At 36.7% G+C, this 22,613-nt stretch overlaps 1 long non-coding RNA gene across 1 annotated transcript in view; it reads right to left on the bottom strand.

The window, feature by feature from the left end:
* The window catches only part of LOC119697869, a 37,724-nt gene that overhangs the window by 14,565 nt on the left and 546 nt on the right, over positions 1-22,613 (bottom strand). The window contains exon 2 of the long non-coding RNA XR_005255969.1: positions 12,337-12,533. This is a non-coding gene — a long non-coding RNA (uncharacterized LOC119697869). The remainder of the gene's footprint in view (positions 1-12,336; positions 12,534-22,613) is intronic.

Below are 22,613 nucleotides of genomic sequence, written 5' to 3'. Positions count from 1 at the left end.
AAGCCCTGAGAAAATATGAAATGAACTTTTAAAAAATATGTGAAGATGGGGAAAAAAAATACAGCAATTCGTAAAGGAAATTAACGTTGGTAACAGTCTCAAATAAACTTTGGATTGGGCAATTTACAGAGTTTAGTCCAGTGAGATTTTGTTAAGCCTTGATATAAACTGCATAAAGCAAATAATAAATTAGTCTCTTCAATCTTTCACTTCTAAAAAAAATAGTGTCCCACTTCTGGTATAGAATGACACACACAGAGGAAAAAAAAAAGTATGTTGATATTCATAAGACTATTCCCCTTCTGAGGAAAAAAAAAAATAATCAGACCATTATCCCTGAAATCCAAATGTGCCAATCAGCTGAATTCAAGAGGTCCTTTCCCATGAAAAGGCAAAGAAACCCTGGCACTACTCTTTCCATTGACTTAAATAGAACCACTTGAATAAGTGAGAATCTCCCAACTGGGCCAGAGCTTTCTTAGCACTACATTGTAAATTATAAAAAGATATACTGTACTGTATCTCTTCCATTAGGCATAGTTCAGCTGTCGAAAATTGTACTGTTGGTGCCTTTTTTATCATCTAGTGAGAATATATCTGAGATAATGAAACCGTACATTACCCTTTGAGATTTACAAATCTGAAACCACATGTCTGCTCTCCCTTCTTTAAATTAATATATAGGGAGACATCTCTTTGTATGTGGAAAATAATTTCTTTCAGTTCTCCATAATTTTAGAGGTCATTTAATGAGGAGAATGATGATTTGATAGAATCTTTCTCTCATTCTAACTAATCTAATAAGTACCTAACATTTTAGGTAGTGCTGGGATGTCTGTATTGCTGTTCAGTGAGGCTGCCAGTTGTTCCAAAGACAAAAACCAGACTGGCAGGGAAGCAGCAGTTTGGCTTAACTTCACATACTTGCCTGTCGGAGAATTTCAAATCACTCTTCGTATCTTCAGTGAGCTCATTCATTCAGGAGAAACAGCTTGGGCTTGGCAACTGATTTTGGAAGTACATATTTCTCTGATGTTCTAGGGAGTACTAATTTGTGCCTTATAAATTATACAAAGTATCTATCAAGCAGTAAATAGGTAAATGGAAGCGAAGGTCAGCAGTGTTTGAATGAATCTGCTGCTGAAGATTTGTCCTCTGATATTTTAATTGCTCCCCTCTGATGCATTCAAAAGGCATTATTATCTTTAAATAATGGTGAAAATATAGACCCTTTTAAATTCCCTGTGCTTGATCAACCAAATCAAGCTCAAATTTTATGTATTCACCTATAAGGCACCTCGTAGCTCTGTCTGCAGTACCAGCTTATTTCTTTTCTTTCTCCTCTCCTTACCCCTTACACCTGTCAAACTGCAGGTTTTTTTCCTTGATCTTTTTCTGTTTTATATAACCATCACTGCACCATTTTTTCAGTTTGCACAATAGCATCTGTAGTGGTATTCTGACTAGTTCTTAATAATTTGCATGGTAATTTACATTATATACATATTGAGCTCTGTTATTGGATGTGCATTGCCCAGCAGACTAACGTTGCCTGTTGTTTCCAGTGCTTATAGAAACCCTTTTTCAAGTCTTGATCCTCTTTGCAGGGCAGAGCAGCATGTCTTTAATGACAGGAGGAGGAAAGGAACAGGTTAGCAGCTGAGTCCATATTGCAGCTCTGTAAATCCACTTGTACAACAGAAGATTGGAGAGCTTGAGCCAATGGTTTAAAACACATCTCATGACTCCGGGATTTTATAAGAAGTTTTGAGGAAGAGGCAATGATTCTTTATTTTTTTTCTGTGAAATGTTCACAGCCACCTCCATGTGGTGATCAATCCTAGGTCAGAGAGAATTTTGCTTAGACTTACAGTCATCATCCACTTTAAACTGTTTATTAAGCCCTAGGCAAAGACCCAGAACCCCACAGGTCACTTTACTACTGCTGCAGAGAGAAGTGACTGTATCCCCTTCCCTTGAAACCTCAAAGCCATTTGTCTTGAAATTTCTGATTTTCAGTATTTAAAAGGCTACTAGTTGAGTAGTGACAATGAGTTTTGTCCTTCAACCTGTTTTATAGATACAGGCTTCTTGTCAGTAGGTTACAAATTAAATTCCCCAACACACAGACTATTCAGTAATTCACCACAGCTTTTTAATCATAACTCACAGTATGTGAAGGAGTTCTCCACAGGAATGAAGGATTGTCAGACAAGAAGTACAGATACAGTTTATTCTATCATTGAGCAAAGGTTGGACATGATAGACTCTTGAAGGTCTTTTTTAGGATTTCTTTAAAATATTTACTCCTTTTTTATCCTGTATATTTTGTAAATACATGACTTCAAAGACCACAATTCCCCAATTGTAGAAGTATTCTTCAGGCAGCTTTCTATCAAACTGAAGGATGTTACCCAACTATCACAGTCATCAGGACTTGTTAACCAGAGGTTTGAAGCCTACAATAAAGATAACGTACAAGACAAACCCTCATGCATTCACCACTCACTGTAGATGGCTTCTGCTGTGAGCCACTTCTATTTCTTTTGATCAAAAACTTCCCTAGGAGATGAAATAACAGGTATGCCTACGTGCATGCTGATTGTCTACATCAATTCACTGAAACCTGTGGGAGAGATGCAGCACAACAAAACTGCTTACAACAAACAGCTTGTTAAAGAAGTCTAGAAAACTTCCCTTTTGTTCCTCACCCACTTTACCACACACTCCCCTCTGCTATGTAAGTGGAACCCCTAGATTATAGGGAAAGAGGCCAGGGAAAATTTTAAAAAACCCAGGGTGTTAGACCTCTGGATTTCTAAATTGTCGGTTTCTGAAGCTTCAATGCACGGAGCAGCCAGCTCAAACACTTCATCCACCCACAGATGTGATAATCAGTGCACAAACTGAAAGGAAACACAGAGATGACCTGCTTTAGGTAGGCAGCAGAATGAGTGACAGGGAAAAAAAAACAAAGCACTCCTCAGGCTCAATAAATGCCCACTAGTGGCAACCGCCTTCCCTGTGCCTTCCCATACCAATTTAAAAAAGTAGTTTAAATCCGAGGATGAAAATCAGTACCAAAATTTGAAAGACAGGGGAAGGAAAGTGTCAAGGTATTCCAGATGGTTTGGTACTAAGGCTAGGATTTCTGGTTTGTTTAAAGAAGAGAGTTATTTCTCAGCATTATTATTTACCTTTTACTTTATTTATACTTACATGTACAAATTATTACATGAAAATCTTATACCTGTAGTGCTGAAAATCTTTTTGCTTGGGATGGTTAAAAATAAAGGTAAACTGAAATCTTAAAACACAAATTGGCTAAAAGAGTCTGTGTTTGCCTTAAGATAATGCTGTGTAAAGAATATTTAAAATGACATAGGCATTCTTTCCTGGGGACCTCCTGATGGCTCCTGACATTTCAACCTCGTAACGTACCAGGCTGATTTTATTTTGTTTGTGCAATTAGTCATGTTACTTAGCAGTACAAAAAGTGCTTTTTACACTAAACTCCAGGGAATAAAATATGCAGAATTCATGAGATACAAAACACATCAAAATTCATTTCCTGAGCAGAAGAACTGAAACACTGTGTAGCAAAATATATTACTTTTTTCATTGTGTTTGTAATAAAGAACTCAAGCAACCATGCCCTTCAGGGCTGGGCTCCTCACCACTTCACTTGAACTCAGCCTCAGCATTGAGCCATGGCATGTGAAGTTAATTACTCTGGGCATTGGGGCTCTGAACAGAAGAATGACCCTATTTGCAGCTCCGTGTACCGTGTACAACGCTACAGTGAATTCTTTCAGTACCTACACACCGCACACTCTGTGCCTCCAAATGGAGTAATAATTCTCGCGCTCTGGAGGAAAGCTCAACTGTCATCTCATTTTTGCAGGGACACTCGTCTTCCCCGATAACCATTTAATGGGGGCTGACATCAATCCACATCCAGTCACTGTCACCCGCCCAGTTCAAATGGCATGAAAATCCAAGGGTTACAGCTTTCAGAAACTGTCATTCAAGAGGGCAGGCTTGAAGTGGTTTCCAAGCCTGGATCTTGAGATCCCAATGCCTTTGTATCAGCTTTGGTGATAAGGACATCAGAATTATGTTGATTCATAAATCTGTGGCTGTGAGTGACTCCCCATCCAGAGAACCAAACACTGTCTGCAGGAGACTTGGTTTACATAATTTGACAAGATGGTTGACTCACCAAGGAGCTGAATATTTTCATTGGAACTGCAAATAATTCAACAAAAAAGGCCATTAGACATAATTGCTTATCAAATAACTAACTACTCTCTCTGCTGGAGTGAGAACTTCCAGCGCCTTTAACGAATGAAAAAATGCAAAAATACCCTGCCCCTCTATATGTGCTGAAATATCTGGCTTTATCTGACATAATCAAAAATTATGTCAGATGGTGTGACATATATCTGGTCAACAGTAACATTAACCTGAGAGAAGAATAAAATAAGTGAGGAAAGATCTATGCCCAGTAAAATCAGTTGCAAGTCTAACTCAAATAATAGAGGCATTCTGTTTCTTTAGCAGCATCTGTACCATTTTATTTATTTATACTATGATACATCTTCAACTTGGAACAAAGTTCTTAACGTTCAGAATTTTGAACAGTATTTGCAGGAAATGGAATAGTCACTTGGAGGTAGAAGACAAGAGCTGGACAGTTATTTCTTGAGATATTCCTTCATTTTTCACCAATGTAAGGCAGTAAGTTTACAGATTTTTTTTTTATTCAATCCTTCTTGACTTCTTTTCATTTTTTCTATTTCCGGATGTTGGTTAATTATTTGATTTATTCATTCATTCATTCATGTCTAACCTAGAAAAGGTTGTTTTGCAGCTTCTGATTTTAATGCATCTGATACAGAGCTTGCATAATCATGTAGGGAGAAGAGAGCACAGAGAAGAACTATGAAATTGCTCTTGAATATTTCCTTAATTCTATATAAGATAGGAAAATAAATTATAGATTAAACTTTTAACTTGTTTGGTCTAGACTAAGAGGTAGTTTTTAATCCTGGCCACCATTTACTAATATTCTTTTGCCAATAATCATTCACAGGCCTTTACTAATCTGTCATCCAGCTCTAACAGAAACAATGGTGTTTGATTGGATGTGGAGAAAAACACACTCAATCCCTTCCTGACACATGGATATGCTGAGATGGGTTGCATTCAAGGAAGGATTATGTGACTAAAAGGAAGAACATTAAATGTTCTGTCCTTTGGAAACTGTTCCAAATTTTTACGGCCTATATTAGGTTATTGTCTGTGGCTTCCAACACAACAAGGACATTCTTGATATGCTTATTTCAATACTATGTTCTCAGTAGCTGTAGAGAACTAAATTTCCTAGTTGCGATTAAATGGCACTTCTTTTCTGATTGTTAAGTCAGTAATATCAGCATTTATTTCTATTAGATTTGTTTCAGGCCAAATGATGATGTGGGATTTTAGTTTTGGTTTTGGTTTTGTTTTTTTTTTTTTTTTCTTTAAGAAAAATATGAGAAAGCTTGTTCCTATCAACAAAACTTTTGTCTGAAATTTTCAAAATTCTAAAATTAATCTCCCATATGTCCTGAAGCATTATCAGGAACTCTGCTGTTTCTTTCTTTTGTTCATTTATTTTGCCTTCTATTTTCAAGCTCTGAGCCTTTTTTTCCCTCCAGAGCAAAATCTGAAGCTTCAATACAGACAGTGATGAAGGTGACACTTTAAGAAAGCTAGAGTAGGTTAGATCTGGAATGATTTTGCCTGAAATGACACTTTAATGTGCAGAGCCTTCAGGTGACCCAGCAGAAAAGGAAACATCAAGTTTTCCTGACATACTCAGTGAAGTTACCACAAACCTTATAAGGGCATAACTTGATTATTGAGACATATGCACTTCCATAAACCTTGCTCAGCTGCCTTAATATTAAAAGAATAAAGTGGGGGTTTGTCCCACTTCCTTTTTTTTTCCCCTCCAAAATATCTATTTTCTACTTTACTAAGGAACTGTTACAACAATCCCAATTATGAAATTTCAGATTAATCTATGTGATTTTACATGCTGCTTAGTCACAAATTGTCACGGTCAACCCTGATCTCAATAAGTACACTTCTCAGGTAAACAATACTTGACACAGTATCTCTTTCTCTTTTTTATTATTTAGCAGTTGTTATAGTCAGTGTCTTGGCCACATGATAATACTCCTTCTTCTTGTACCTGGATAGCTAAAACAATAAAGCCAGAGAAAAAAGACCAGAGGGTCGTGATATGCAGCATATGATACTTCTAGGGGAATTTTTAAGAGTAATATTGATTTTTGAATACACTCCTCAAAGTTTTTTACCTTTGCACAGTTTTCAAAACTGCCAGACAGTTATCTGAATAACCATCAATAATATTGAACTAGTTGTACAATGGGACTGATTTAATCTTTCCTTATTTCTGGTGAAAATTTACCTTTAATTTAATGTATTTCTTACCATCCTAGCTTACTTCCAAGAAGCCAAGTTTTTTTTTGTTATTAAATCAAATTTGATCATATTAAAAAGTATCATAGTCTGTCAAGAATAAAACATACTACTCATGAATTGATATTAATATTTGATCCATTCCAAAGGTTTTAAACGATCCTATTAAGATATACAATCACTTGGTGGATTTAGAATATATTTAGGATATTTAAATTAATGAATTTCCTGAGTCACCACCAAATTTTCAGGGAAAAGTTGGCTTATGGCATCTAATTACAAAGGAAATCACTCTAAGCACACAGAGATGAATTGTTGGGAAAATGATCCAAACTTCCAGAATTCAATTCCTGTTATGTCATGCTTTGTGTGACAAACTCTCTGGATCTTGAATTTTGCAGGTTTTTGAAAAAACATTAAAAGGTTAACTTTAAAGAAAACACACTAGAAAGCCTCCCAGATTATAGGATAAAATCAAATGCCATAATCTCACAGAATGTCTACTGCACCCAAATGAAAGGCAGATTTACTGGTTTGAGAAGAAACTGATTTGTGTGTTCTGCAGCAGTGCAGCAACTGCTGATGGAAAGATCCTTTGCAGTTTTGCTGCTCTGAAATTTAAGCAATTTGGTTAATATTTTGCAATTTCATAATTTCCTCTAAAATAAAACTTAATTCTTAAAAAAAAAAAGTGTAGAGAAAGAAGAAACCCACATTGATAAGTGCCTTTTAGAGCTCAGAACCAGGGACATGAAAGTCCCTTCAGAGCAGTAGACGGATGTCTGCCATTCTCAAAATGTTATGGACTGTTTTTCAATGTGTTTTTCCCTTCTCCTCTCATTAACTGTACAAAGAAAAAGCATTTTCCTGAGAACTTTCCATTTTAATAAACCATCACACCAAACAACTGTAACTTCCCAGGTACAGAAGAAGCTTACAGAAGTTATTTGAGACAGGGTTGCTCCTTCTAATACTTATTAAATATGCATTAAGCCTGTTAATGACTGTGCTACCCCATCCAGTGAGGATCCTGGACACATGGGATCAATTCCTTGGAGAGTGATGGAGGCATGCTCTTAGATTGCATCTGCAAAATTTGTTCCCTTGGTTTCAATATTTTAATATTCACTCAGAGTATAAATATGGTAGCAGTGAAAGTTGTATAATGAGAAGTCTTTATTGACATATACCAAATCTACTGCTGATTCATGGAATGTTCTATTTCTGCAAGGAATGTAAATGATGTGCTGATTTCAATCGAACTATTTTTACTTGCACCAACTGAAAATCAGGTTTGGGACATGTAAAGCGTCATTATTAGACACAGTGTTTACATAGGACGTATTATTGTTCATCACTGATGTATAAATCCTTTCCTGCTCTACAGCCACGACACGTAGAAAGATGAAAATTAAAGGAAGTAGCCATCTAATAACTTCTGTGCTATTCCTTTTTCTCTGTTCTTAAGAGTATCGAGCAATGTGCTTTTTTTTCCTACGTATGTTTCAACTCCGCTATCTGTAAAGCATCAAGTTATATTTACAGAAATTATAGTAAAAGACAGAAATAAAGTCACTGGATGTCAACATCTTGATCTGTTCTCTAAAAAAAAGAAAAAAACAACAACAACAACAACAAAAAAAAAAACCAACAAAATCTGTGTATTTCAGAACAAAAACAAATGAAACAAAAATTTAAAAAAAGGAAAGAAAGCAAAAAATATGCTGCTGACAGGTGACAAGAAAAAATAACTTGTAGGAAGGTTTTAAGCCCTGAGGATTTATTTGTACCTGCTGGGTTAGAGACGGCCAAAGAGCAGAAATAATGATCAGACAGACAAATACACAACCACAAATAAGCCTGTGCCATTGCTCCTGGCAACTGTTCATTATTTAAAACAAACAAAGACCTGCTCTTTGTATAAAGGCAATGAAAGACTCTGTTTAAAGATTGAGCATCCTGAGAGAACTTTGAAGGTAAAAGACAGTGTTTCAGAAACACCTCTTGTGATAGGTATTTAGAAATAAGATGTGATTTATGTAAAGTAGATCAAAAGCATTCCAAAATCTGCAGCTTCATATCTATAGCAGTTCAGAAGGGGTTGTAGATGTCCATGTTTTGTTGCCATTTACTGAACCAAATAATTTCATTTAATTTCTAGTATGATTTACATGCTCAGCATACTGGGTTTATTCAAAGGATGCAAAGAAACTAGTAAATGTTGCACTTTGAAGGAATGGAAGGGGAAAATGGCATACACGAAAGCTTTTCGTTATATACACCACTGAATAAATCAGAAGCCCTAGATCCAGCCTTGATTCTGAGGGATGGCATGTCACCCTTCATGCGTTCAAAAGGGTTGTTTAGATATCCCACAGGCACAAATATAACTTGCTGGTTCACCCAAGGGGTGAATAGTTTTTGTAGTGTCACTTGGAGTGACTCCTCGGGTGGTGATGTGCAGGGCCAGGAGCTGCACCCAGAGATGCTTGTGGGTCTCTTCCAATTCAGCATATTCTGTGATTGCGTGAACTGCTAGTCACCTACACCATGAAAAAAATCACTGGGAGCCATTAGATTCACTTATCCTTTCTATTCTGGCTACTCTGTACTTGTGTTAAGTCAGCACACTTGCTTGAAGAAAAACAAACTTCCCACATACAAGAATGCAACAACATTTGCTTCTTTTCTTTTTCCCTTTAACTTTTGAAGAACTACATGGTACCCAGCAGTTTATCAGACTGACACATCTAGTTATGTTACTGCCTGATGTGATGTGGCACAGCCCATCAGGTACTTGAGAGTCAGGTTCCACTTCTCCATTTTGGCAGCAGCCACTCAGTCCCAGCACAGGTTGCTTTTACTTTCTTTTTTTGCTTTGCTGGGTTAGTATCACACTAACACATATTTGAGTGTAAAATAACAGGAGCAGAGCTGAAGTCTCAACCTTGTGATGACCCATTCTGTACCTACGCTTCTCTTTCAGTCCTTCATGACCACACTGGTGTCTATGTGGTTTATCTAGACCTCTCATTTTAAAGAATAACAGAAAAACTGTGTTTGTTTTTTCTGAATTCCATATCAAGCTTAATAGTGCATGTCAATTAAATAGTCATGTCCAGGCAAGTGCATATACAGAGTTTAGGTTAACAAAACCAGCAGGACTGCAACTCCCACAAAAAAATTCTCTTCCAATTTCTTTGTTCAGCATAAGTCACTATCAGTATTCTTCCACCCCAGAATTATTACTGGGGTGCTCCGCAACATTACAGTGTTCTTTCTACACACAACCTCTGGAACTTTTCTAATAAAATGAGTCTGAATTTTTCCTTTGAAGACAATGAATTTACAGACAAAAAAACTTGTGCAGTTGAAGAGCTGACACTCCTCTCTCCTGTTGTTTCTCAGTTTCAGTTTTAAGTGAATAAAAGGAAATCTGTGTAGTTTGAAGTCCCTAGGAATTCTCTCAACTACAAAGAAAGAAGCTCATGTTGCTGAGGTGACAGCAGACAGATAAAACCAATACTCAGGAGACAAAATACCAGCAGAACCTCATATGGCTCAATTTGAAGCATTATTTTTATTATTTGCAGCTAAATCAATTATACCTAGTATTTTTAGCTGTAGGTCAGATCTGTTCCTAGCTTTATGTGAATGTTGATGAAAGCATCACTTTTAGCACACAGTCTGAAGGTTTCTTTGTAGTGAATAAAAAAATATATTCAAGCGATATTTTTCCCATTGAAACAAATATTTAAACAATTTCAACCTTCTCTTTAATTACGTATAACAATGCCCACTTTCATCCTCAGACAAGCCCCATACTTCGAAGACCAGCTTTGCCCAAGATCTGCAGGCAATTCTAAACAAGTGTTTGAAGACCCCTGAAAATTAGCCTAATGCTACTTGCCTCCAGGGTGGTTATCCCAGTTACACTCCCATATAGTGCTTATGGTAAAGAATTAACCTTTTTATCATACAAAAATGACTTCTGAGTGGCTGCAGCTGAATTAAAATAACAAAGGGAACTGAACATTATACATTTCATAAGAGGTTTTAGTGGGTCAACTGAGGCAGGATGGAATAGCACAGATTCACTAGAGTAAATATGTGAGTACAGCAGTTACTTGTTTCCAAATTTAATTGCCTCTCTCTGGGAAAAGAAGTTAGGATAATGTTTGCAGTGGAAGAATTTTTTGCTGAAATTTCTTCCCATCCATCAATCTTTTCCTCACTAATGTGGGAAGTTTGTTTTTATGAGCTCAGAAATCTATTTTATGGCTGTAATACATTGAAGCAAATATTACTCAGGGTCTGTTTTCATTTGGTTTGATGTGTGGGATTTTCTTTACAGAAATTAACAGTTTAGCTTTCCTTTGCCTTGTGATTGCCTAACTTAACCAAGGTCACAAGGATAAGCTGAGATTTAGAAAGGAAGTGTACATAGTTCTGGGGATCTGGGCTCTGCTGTGCAGTTGCATGATCTCATCATCCACAAACTCATCCTTTCCCACAGATCTCCACTCACTTTGCCACTTTCTCCTCCTGTCCTTGTAAAGCAGGATGTAAGAAGAGGACAGGCTCACACTCATCCCACACTCATCCCACACTCATCCCACACTCATCCCACAAAGCACAGCCAGCAGGATCACAGAGCAAGAAAGATTATTCCTTTCTCTTCCTCTCTTCTGCCATTTAGTTGTGAAACTAAGGGGAATGCATCAAGCAAGAAGTACAAGAGGCATGTTTGGAACCAGGTCATTAGTGTTCATTCAGCAAACTTAAGAGGTATAAGAGGAAGGAAAGCAGAAGCAGACCCATGTAACAAGTAGTTTCATTGCTTGTGGGGCCAGATGTGGCTCTACTGCAATTTCTTCTGTGAGATTACCCCTGAGTGAATATGGGCTGTGGAGAGATTATTCCTCTAGGAGAAAATGACACCTCATCAGCCCATATTTTGCTTTCTGGAAAACTGCTTATGGCTTGAGAGCACAGATTAAAGCATGAAACCAAAGTAAAAAAAAGAGCAATTACCATTCAAGGTGAATATAACTAGGCCTAATCAGTGTGATAGAAATTAAATGACTCATTTTTTTGTGAGTTGTGTGGGACATAAACAAATTACAGAATTTTCTTTCTTCATGCAGTAATAGAAGGTCCTTGGAAAGTGGGAAAATAGCAAGCACTAGGAAGGTTTATGTCATAGCACAAGTTAAAATCCCAGCCAAGAAAGGGAAAAATACCTTGGATTTAGCTATAGCAATAAAAACATTTTTAAAAGAACATCCGGACAAGCCTTCTGATAAAATGCTTGGATTGTAGCAGGAAAATAAATGGAATAAAAATGTGTGTGCAGAAGAAGGAAAACACATGCTATATGAAAGCTCAGAATTAAAGAAAAAGATTGTCAGGACTTGGTTTTAGCAAGTGCAAGAACTAAGAATCTCTTTAAGCATTAGATTGCCTCCCAGTCATAGTCTTAGAAACAGTCTCATGGCTCCAATATAGACCATTAATAGGCCAGATTCTTCATCCTCACTAACTGCATCTGGAGCTGTCAGCCTGTGACTCCTCCAGGGGACAGAGAAGGAAAAAACATTGCAGGTCTCAGTAGAGCTAAAACAATAGAAGCCTTCAACGTACATTTGTTAGCTAAACTGGAGCTAGGGAGGTGTGGATGAATGTTCCCTTCTGCAGCTGTGTAAGAGGGGTGCTACTCTCCAGCAGGAGTACAGTAATAGCCAGCAGGCAAGATATGAGGCATGTGAACCCCTTCTGCCACGTCACTGGGTTGCAAGGATTAACTTTTAGAATTGAAGCCCATAAAAGTGATTAAACACTCACCATTGTTGTGGGTTAACCCAGGATACTGAAGAGCAGAACAACATCCAGAAGGTGGATCAGGCTGCTAAGGCTGAAGTGGCTCAGGTGGATCTGGGCTGGCAACATAAGGGTGAATTATTCGTAATTCAGTTGTGGTTTAACCCCAGACACACGAAGTACCATGCAGCTGCTCATTCACTGCTTTCATCTCCACAACCCTAGTGAGACGGAAAGGAGGATCAGATAAAAAGTAACAACCTGTGGGTTCAGACAACAATAATAATTTAATAATAATAATAATAATAATAATAATAATAATAATAATAATAATAATAATAATAATAATAATAATAATGTTTAAACAGAGAGAGAGGAATAAATGAAAAATAAATCCAAGTAAAGCACAATGCAATTGCTCACCACCCACTGACTGATGCCCAGCTTGTTTCCCAGCAGTGATTGTTATGCCACAACTGATATCTCATTTTTCTCCATCCCTTTGGTAGAAGAGTGAAGGTCAAAATGTGCTTTCACTTGGAAAGGTGTCCAGTACACCTGGAATCAGCTGCCCCAGGGATGGAAACACAGCATTACCATCTGCCACATGCTGATCCAGACTGCACTGGAACTGAGTGGAGCTCCAGAAATCTGAGATACATTGATGAAATTATTGTGCCATGATATATAGCAGCAGACGTTTTTGAGAAGGGGGAGAAAATGGTCTGAATCCTTCTGAAAAGTGTGTTGCCATAGAACAAATTAAAGTCATGGAACCTGCATGGGAGAATTAGTTTTTAGAAAAACAATGGCAAGATGGACATTGTCAGATGCCAATGGGTCAATGGGTGTGACCAATAAAATAACAGCTCTGCTTTCTTAGGCACTGAGAGTTTTGTAGGATGCATATTCCAAATTAAAGTCTGCTTGTCAGTCCTCTCTATCAAGTGACCCAGAAGAAGAATGATTTCAAATGAGGCCCTGAGCAATGACGAGCCTTTGAAAAAAATCAAACAGGAGATAGCTCACGCAGAAGATCTTGGGCCACTTTGGACAGAGCAAGACATAAAAAATGTGCTCTACAACATAGGCAAGTGAAATATCTCTACCAGGAACCTCTGGCAGAAAGCACTGGGTGAGACTCTAGGTCAACCCTTTAGGTTTTTGTGTCTGGAATATAGAGGATTTGAGGCCTGCTCCAACTAAAAAAAAAATACTGGTTTGAGCTGCTTCAGAAATTATTTGTGCTGAAGCACAGCTCCTGCTAGCACACTGCCTGCCAGCACTGGGCTGGATGTTTCAAAGGAAGGGTCCCCTCTACACATCATGCAGCTGATTCTACGCAGAGTAAGTGGATCACACCGATCACACAACTAACTTGAATAGAAAACCCCAGTCATTCAGGAATTTTGAAGTGGTCATGGACTATCCAGAAGGCAAAGATTTCCTAATATCACTAGAGAAAGAGATGACAAGCACTGAAGAAGTCCCCTGTTGGACATCAGAAAAGGACCATTGTGGTTTAACCAAGCAGGTGCTTAAATACCACACAGTCAGTCAGTTACTCAGAGCCCTGTAGGGATAGGGAAGACAAATGGGGAAAAAAAGTAAAATTCATGGCTTGAAATAAAACCAGTATGATAGGAGAGAAAGGGAGCAGTAATAGAATTAACAATGATAATAATAATAATAACTATAATAATAGCAATCCTATGTACAAAACAAGGGATGATCAGTTGACAAATGCCCAGTCAGTTCCAAAATATCACCCCAAAGCTACCTGTCCTCCTGGTTTCTATACTGAGGGTGATGTCATATGGTGTTGAATATACCATTGGCCAGTTTGTGTCAGCTGTTCCAGCTGTGCCCCCTCCCAGCTTCTTGTGCTCCCCCAGCCTCCTCACTGGTCAGGTGGTACGAGAAAAGGAAAAGCCCTTGATTTAGAGTAAACACTGCTTAACAATAACTAAAATTTCCTTTTTTTTTTTTTTTTTGGTCAATATTCTGGTCCTAAATCTAAAACACAGCACCATACCAACTGCTAGGAAGAAAACTAGCTCTATTCCAGCCAAAACCAGGAACCTGTTTTTATCAATCATCGTATATAATTGTAATATTGTAACTATTATCAATTTAATATAATTGGAAAGGTAAGTTGATCTGATCTATTGTAGTTGAGTTTGGGTGGAGAAGAAACAAAAAAGAGTAATGAAAGCGAACAACAGAAAGACTGGGTTTTCAAAAAGTTGTTAAAAGTTTTTGCTTCTCCTAAAATACTTGCTTCTTAATGAAAACTTACAGCTATTCCAAAGGTTTCTGGAGTCTGTTTTTGCATTTCCCTTTGGAAGGGAACTTATTGCACTGTTTTAATTCAACCACTAAAATTTCCACACCAGGAACAGGCCAGGGGCAAAGTTACTCTGATTTTTACACTGTCCCAGAACTGTGTTTTATTACTGTATCCCCTCAGGTCCCTAAGTTACAATAGATATCAAAGTCAGCTTTCCAAATCTATTTTCACAATAAGTCAAAGCGGTTTCATGCCTGTTTTTTTTTTTTTTTTACATTTTCCATCTGCACCAGGTTTAATATATGAAGGCAATTATATGTGAAAATGTAAAATGGCCTGATTTAATGAAAAAAATAAAGACCACATGTACAATTGAGGGGAATAAACTGTGTTATTCCTTGCATTTGTCCTATGCAGCAGAATATAAACACAGGTTTTTGTAACTTGTTCAGAAGTGTTGTTGGTAATATTTTTTCATTCCCATGTCTCAACTTTATTCAAAGTGGAAGTAAACAATAAATAAAATTATTGCCAAGGCTACTTTTCCTAAAAGTGGCTGCTATAATCAGAAAAATAATGCTATAAAAATGGTATATAATATCTCACATTTATACTCCCTCAGTGACTTCTTTATCAATTGTGCTCATTTTGCAAGTCAAAACAAGATCCTTCTGACTGCCAATACTGCAGTTCCACATGTTCCTTGGAAAGCAGACAATATTCTTCTACTCTCTTTTTCAGTGATAAAGATTTTTTAATAAAAACCACACCCACCCATCTGGATGATGATGCAGGAGGTAAACATAAGGCTTTGCAATTCTGCTTTGCAGTTCAGATAGTGGAAAACATATTTATAGTTAAATGTGTGAAAATGCTAAAAACCCGAGGCAGGTACTTGGGCTGCCAATTTGTGATTGTCCTTCTGATGCCAAAGCTTTGACTCCAACAGCAGGCCTTGAGGTATGGCAAGCATAGAAATTAATGCAGCAGAGTTTTTGAGTAAGCACAGAAAAGTTTTAAAATAACTGAAATTATACTGAACTGTTGCCTTAGTCAGCATCTCCAGCGAGCTGATGGAGAGCTCAAGTCTGAATCATAGGGCTTTTATGGCACAGTTTCTAACAAACTGTCAGACCCTTAGCGCCTTATTTAGCCCTGAGTGGTGTAGTAACAGAAAAAACTCTAAATGTAAAAATAGTCAACACTCTTGAAACTCAGTGTTTTGTTGGTTTCCAAATTTTCTGGTGGACTTTAGGCCCATGTATACAAGAGCCAAGGGAATCCATAATCAATGTAATGAATAGTTTTCCATCTTGAATTTCCTTCTACCTTCTTCATAGCAAGCCTGTGTCTTTTCTGATTCTTTACTGATGATCAAATATAAAGGAATGAGTATTCCATTGCTACACCTGAAAATTAACTTTTTCATTATAACGATACAGAGCACAGATAATGACTGCTGAAACAGAGACAGAATTAAGGCTGGCATTAAAACGTTGCTCTGACTTTTTTAGTGTTAGTGTTTTGGAGATTTTAGGGCTTGTTGTTTCAAAAGTATATCTTTGGTATTGTGTGTTTCTTTGTAATAAATTATGTCTTCCTGTTTTACATTGACAGGACCATAAGCAATTTCTTGTATGAACCTAAACACTTACATTAAAACGGTGAAGGAAAAAAAAATTAGGAAATGATGCTTTGTTTGTTTTTTCCTCCCTCATATTTTTAACAATCAAAAGACTGTTTTTGCTGCAGGTTTAGAAAACGTAAAATGTAAAATATTTTCAAGTGATTGGCACATATCATTAAGAAAAATTATTTCCTCTAACTTGCTTCCTTTGATTTACTTGAAATCTTTAAAAAAACCAATCTTTTTGCTAACTATTGACAATGTAACCTATTGTTGATGAAGTGGCCAAGATCAATTTACAAATCTTTAAAAAAAAAAAAAAAAACAGACAAAATTAATGGCATAGAATGTGCTGCTTCTGATAATCCAGTTTAAAAAACAGCAATACAAATCTAATAAATGTTTTCAAAGTCTCACTGAACTGTCATTGGAGCAATGTATTGATAATTTTCTCTTTTATTCTGCTTTAAAGGGCTACATTTATACAGCTAACATGTCTATCAAAAGAATCATCTTTCCTTCAATAACCTCTATTTTGTCTGAGCTTCCTGAACATTTGCTGTGCTGCTGCTCTTTAGAGTCTAGAATTTATAAACAGCATTTTGAACACAATGGTTCAGTGTGAGGTACCTAAACATATCCACTTATTTAACTATGGAAATTGTCACAGTGTCTTTCACAGCTCTACCTCTGTGACTGTGAAATTGTCTGTGCTTGAATACTTCATTGAATGCATGACTTAGAGAGATGCTGAAGACTTTTGTAGTGTCAAACTCTAATTATCAGCAAGGATCTTCTTCTAGGTGTTTGTTTACACATATGTCACCCCAGCAAACTTCCCAGGACTTAACTTCTCTATTATTTATTTTCTCCCATCCCACTGTATGTACTAAGCTATAAACCAGCTTCTTCTTTAAATTTCAGTGAAGGAAACACATTGCCATCAAGTAGCCCACCAGACATTGGTGCAATTGACATGATTCGCACTAGAATAAGCAGCAACCTAAGTGTGTTTACAGTGAATGCATTTTATTTTAGATGTTCAGCCTTGGGCACTGTCAGGTTACCCTCAGAACCTTCTCTAGCTTGACCTTTCCTTGATTATTTTTTTTCCCCTGGCAGAAACCTCTGAATAAGCTTTTCCCTTTGCTATTGATTTTTCTTTCTTTGCAGCTGCCTCTCTTCCTAACATACAGTTCACCCACCACAAATAGCTGTTGTATTTGTAAATAAGGCAGGCAGACAGACAGACACTGACTCATAACCATATAGAGTTCACACAAATTATCTGTAGCTCCCACCACATTTCACCTTTCTTGTCTGAAATGAACAATGACCAGAACTGGCTGCTAATAAAGTTCTGCACAGCACATTAAAGGCAAGCTCACCCATAAAGTTTAATCATGTTTTTCTGAGCCATATTTATCTGGTTCATATTACTGGGATTTATGATGTCTGTGTAGTGCAGGGTCTTTGCCCCCTACTTTCATTTCTTTTTCCCCTAACTGAAAATGTAGCCTAGGTTAAACAAAAGCCATAAAAGCTATGATCAGTAAAAAGAGAAAATCAGATGCAGTGTGAGATATTTCAGTCAAGCAGCACAGTTAGAAACTCAGCCCAGAGGTGTTGTTGATTCAGTTTCTGTGTGATGCTGAATAAGTTGGAAGCTGTTCTCAAGATTCTTTGTTTTAAAACTGAGTACCAAAGAAAGAATTTCTGCCAAGTACTGTCCCATAGCAAATGTAAAAGTAATTTCATTCCTTTTTAATTTCCTCAGATTACAGACAGTCAGGAATCATACAAAGACAGAAAATCTATTCTTAGCTTCACTGGAATGGGTGAATCAGTTCAGATTAAAGAAGAAACAGCACAAATCTATGACTGAAACTTCAGCCAAACAATTTCAAATGTTCTAGGATAAAAGGGGTTTAGTTAGCTTTTTGCTATTATTTCCAGCCCATCACTTCATCTTTTCTAGTGAAATTAAAATACTAAAATAACAGAAAAATTATCCTCATGTTTTTTCAGAAAACCTAAAGGTTCTTTTTATACATATACCTCACAGTATGCCGAATATTTTTTCATGTCTGGCTGAGTTTGAAAGCAAATGAATGCACAATAGGAAGTTATTAAAAATAAATTGAAAAAAATGTTTTGCATTGTATGCTGGGGCAGATATGCAAATTAGTAATTTGCAAATAAGCTTCTCCATAGAGTACTGTCAGCTGGATCCATACCCCTGTCCTTGCTAGAACTGATGGGCAGCACATGTGTCATATTTAAATCCTTCTATCTATAAACTATTGTTTGAGTGTAAACAATTCATTCTATTTAGCTTTGAATACAATATACTGTGCAAGAAAATCTAGTAAATTATAAAAGCCAGACAAAGCAGAGCAGTGTACATTCTAGAACTCCCTATTTGCAAAAGGACTTTTCTGAGGTTGTGCTACTAATGATGTTACTGTGTGCTGCTGGAAGCTCTTTTTCAAAGCTTCAGGGTTAATTTACTATCAAAATGGATGACAAGCATTCACACAGAAAATAATGATATTTTTAATTCATAATTTATCATGTCATGCGGTGTCATAAATAAATCTGTGTTAATTCTAAGTGAAAACATCCTTTCAGGTGATAGGAATCAGTTCCCACATTTCTGTGTCTCAGACAAGTAGTTCTGTCTGTGAAATAGTTCTCCCTTAAAAAAAAGTATTTTCAAAACCTGGTGAGGAATTTACAGGAAGAAATGTCTGGAATAATAAACTGAATACAGTCATTCTTGGAGCTAAAAAAGAGCAAAGCAGATTGAAATTTTTTTTAAATGTAGAAATGAATTTGATATCACTTTTCAGTCTCCCTCATTCAAATAAGATTATGTTTGTTGCCAGTAAGATTATTTTCAGTGTGGATAGGATAAAAACTGAGGGCCAGACTGAACTGAGGGCCAGACTGAACTGAGGGCCTTTCTCTGGTGGAAAACCTGTGGATTAAATAATGAAAACATTTGATATCAAAAAACTTACAAAGAGAAATATTTCACAAATACGTGTTGTTCTTTCTAGTTCTTTCACTAAACTATAGGGGACAAGACGTAGAATAAGCTAAAAATATTCAGAAAAAATTGGTCAGGTAACCTTTCTCCCAGATGTAATGATAGCAAGTACAGCACACTGCATTTTAGTGGGAAGCTGAACAAACCCCAAGCAATTCTAACAACTCCCATGCTTCTGCTGCACTTGTGAATATCAGAGTGCCTTGGAGACAAGGCTTCACTGTTGGCGAGGGTCCTTGGGGAGGTGGGAGCTCTGGCTCAGATGACTCTCTCCAGTTTGCTTTCCCTCCCCTTGCTGGCTGTCCTCATTCTCCTCAGAGAGCTCTTACTGTGTCAGAGAGAGCATAGAGCATTATCTCCTTTGTTCCAGGAGATAGCTGGGAAGTTGGAACTGAGCTGCTCGACTGTATTTGGACTTGGCTCATTATGAGCATACCCAAAAAATTCACACGAGGAAAAACTGCAAGCAGAATTTAAGGTGCACATAGATATTTAAGGGGTGAATGGAGATGTAAATGCTGGTGAAACACAAAAGAACATTTAGGCCCCTTGGAATTCATCTAGACTGTGCAAGGGCCAGGCACAAACTCCTCAAGCTAATAGTGGTCAGATTTCTACATCCACGCATTTTAGGCCAGCATGATGCAAACTAGGTATTGAAAGCAAAGGCTGTCCTGCTAATGCAGACCCATGACTCTAAATAGAACATGTTAAGCCAGACACTAATTTTACAAAAAAATGGAAATGTAATCTTGCAGTCCCAAATCCAACACAGCCTTCTCCAGTTTAAACCTTTTAATCATGCTCCTAGGAAGTGCATGCCCACTATGCATCTTCTCTGTGAATATAGCTTTGGATTAGATCTTCAGGTCTCTTAAAACAGAGAACTGTAAATGTGCAGGTCATTGCAGATGGAGACAGATCAATACATCACGTGTTAACAGGTAAAGTGAAGTCAATTCCTTCCATTTGAATATAATATTAAATTTATTACTTCTTTTCAAGTTCTAAATACCATTGACACAAATATAATTAGAAATTTTCTGATAGTACAATGATTTTTAACCTAGCAGGAAAAGACAAAACATGATCTGAAGTCTGGAACTCTAATGAGGTGCAGAGACGAGTATTCTGCACATGAAGAAGGGTAGTACAGTTCATAATGTTAGGTCCCCAGCAACATTTGTACTAAAAGCTGGTATATCTGTACCAAACAAAAATGATATTCAGGCCAAAGAACTGAATTTCATCTCTGATTTTTGTCAACAAACTCCTGTGTCAGATAAGTGAAGTCACTCATATTAAGCTTTTCATAAATGACTCTCCTGATTTCTAATTTTCTGAGTAACCATCTTAAAAACTTTGAGTTTGTTTTTCAAAGGTCCTGAATAGTTACATCTGTCATTAAAGCCATGGGAAAGGCACATAGAAAATGCTTTAAGTATGCTAAAGTCTTTGAAAAAAATCAATATTTTGTGGTACAATGTTTGCAAGTTTAAACTGCAGCTATTTTGGTACACATCTTGCTCATATGCAAATGGAGATTATCTTCTTACATTACCTAATGGGCATTTCAATAATAAATTCATTACACATATAAGGCAAAATTTCTGCAACACTTGGCTACCTAAGAAAGTCAGATGGAAGGCTGGTAGTATTTTTTTTTTAACACATCACATACCACTGTGGCTGCACGTGAATTCTGTACTTGTATGTCTCCTTCACACAGCAGTGATATGAGAGAACAATTTTCAGACCTATACCATCTCTACTTCATTTTTTTCCCCATTTTTTCTTTGTGCACTGGTTTTCATGGAAATTTAGCTGAGCCGATCACTCATTATATACATTAATCATCATATAATGTTTAATAGCTTTACATAAATAGAGTGGTGCTTAGAAATTCAGGAAGGCATAAGGCTTTGCAGTTTCATCAGACGTGTTCTGGGCAGACAACAGTGTGTAGTTAAAAAATATGATACTGAAACAAAGAAAATTACATTCTGTCCATTTTTCACTTGAAACAACAGCCAAACACATTGCTTATAGCAGTCAATTTGGACATTTCTAGGGCCCTGAAGAGAGATGGGAAAGCTGTTGGGCAGAGCCATCAGGTGTACTAATGAGATAAGGGAGCTGGAGAGATCCTTTGAAAATAGTTGTTGGAGAGGTTAGCAGGAGGGAGTTTGGAGGTTTGGGTTTTTCATTTTGGGGCCACATATGCTCCAGGAAAGATTCATATTTCCTATCTCAAAGGAACACACATAGTATACCAGTAGGAAATACCAAACAATCATAAGCAGTGCCCAGCAACTTCTGCTCTCCGTGGATATAAGTATAGAGATGATGAAAAGGCAGCTAAACACCAAATTGAATAACACTGACTCTAAAATAAATCACAGTACTCAGTTCAAGTGTAACCAATATTATCCACATTTTTTTGCCAAAAAAAAAAAAGAAATTATTGTCAGTTCTGCACAGACATTTTAAGACAACATTGCTTTTCCTTCACTTCTAGAGGAGAAAATCATTGTGTGAACAATGTTTAAGAATGTATCTTTTTCCTTATCAGACATTCCATAACTGACTAGCCTCCCTATTCTCTTGGAAAAAAATAAACCAATAAAAACAATTAGTTGAGTTTAAATTATATGTTTGACAGTTCAGCAAAAGTTCAGTTTTTTCCATATGTGGATATACTAAACTTTGTGAATGAGTTTAAGTAATCTAGATTATTCATGCAAATGAGAAATTACTCAGAAAAATAGACATTTTATTTACAGAATTATTTAAAATATTTTTCTCTTGATTATGATCTCTACTTGCTTAAAACATAGGCAGATTGTTCCAAAGTCATACATGACCCAGAAAATAGAGATCTGAAAAGTTTTCAGTATTTCTTTTTAGCTTGCAACATTTCTCTTACCAGTTAGTTCTTGCCCATACAATTTTATATGTATTTTCCTCCACTAATGATGACAGAAAACTGATTCAGAAAAGTAATTGTGCTGGATTTCTTCAGTTTAAAAGAACACTTCCATTTTTCATATGAAAAAAAAAGAATAAAAAATTTACATGTGCTCTTATGTTTATTCAAAGTTAATGCTCTTTGGATCTTTTGTCTCACAAACCTTTGGGGTTTTCTGTAAAAATAGTCACACAAATAAATGATTTGTATATTTTAACAAATAAAAATAACTCATTATGCTTTTTTATGACTATGAAATAATCATATCTCTTTTGAAACACCTCTATGCAAGTGTAAACTACAAAATGCTCTCAGATCTTTAGGAGATCAAAAAACTCCTAACTTTGAAAGTCAGTCTCAGTTA

This window comes from Motacilla alba, chromosome 2 (genome assembly GCF_015832195.1).
Source record: "Motacilla alba alba isolate MOTALB_02 chromosome 2, Motacilla_alba_V1.0_pri, whole genome shotgun sequence".
Classification (NCBI taxonomy): domain Eukaryota; kingdom Metazoa; phylum Chordata; class Aves; order Passeriformes; family Motacillidae; genus Motacilla; species Motacilla alba.
Note: the sequence above shows the minus strand (reverse complement) of the source record. Positions and strands in the feature narration are given on the sequence as shown.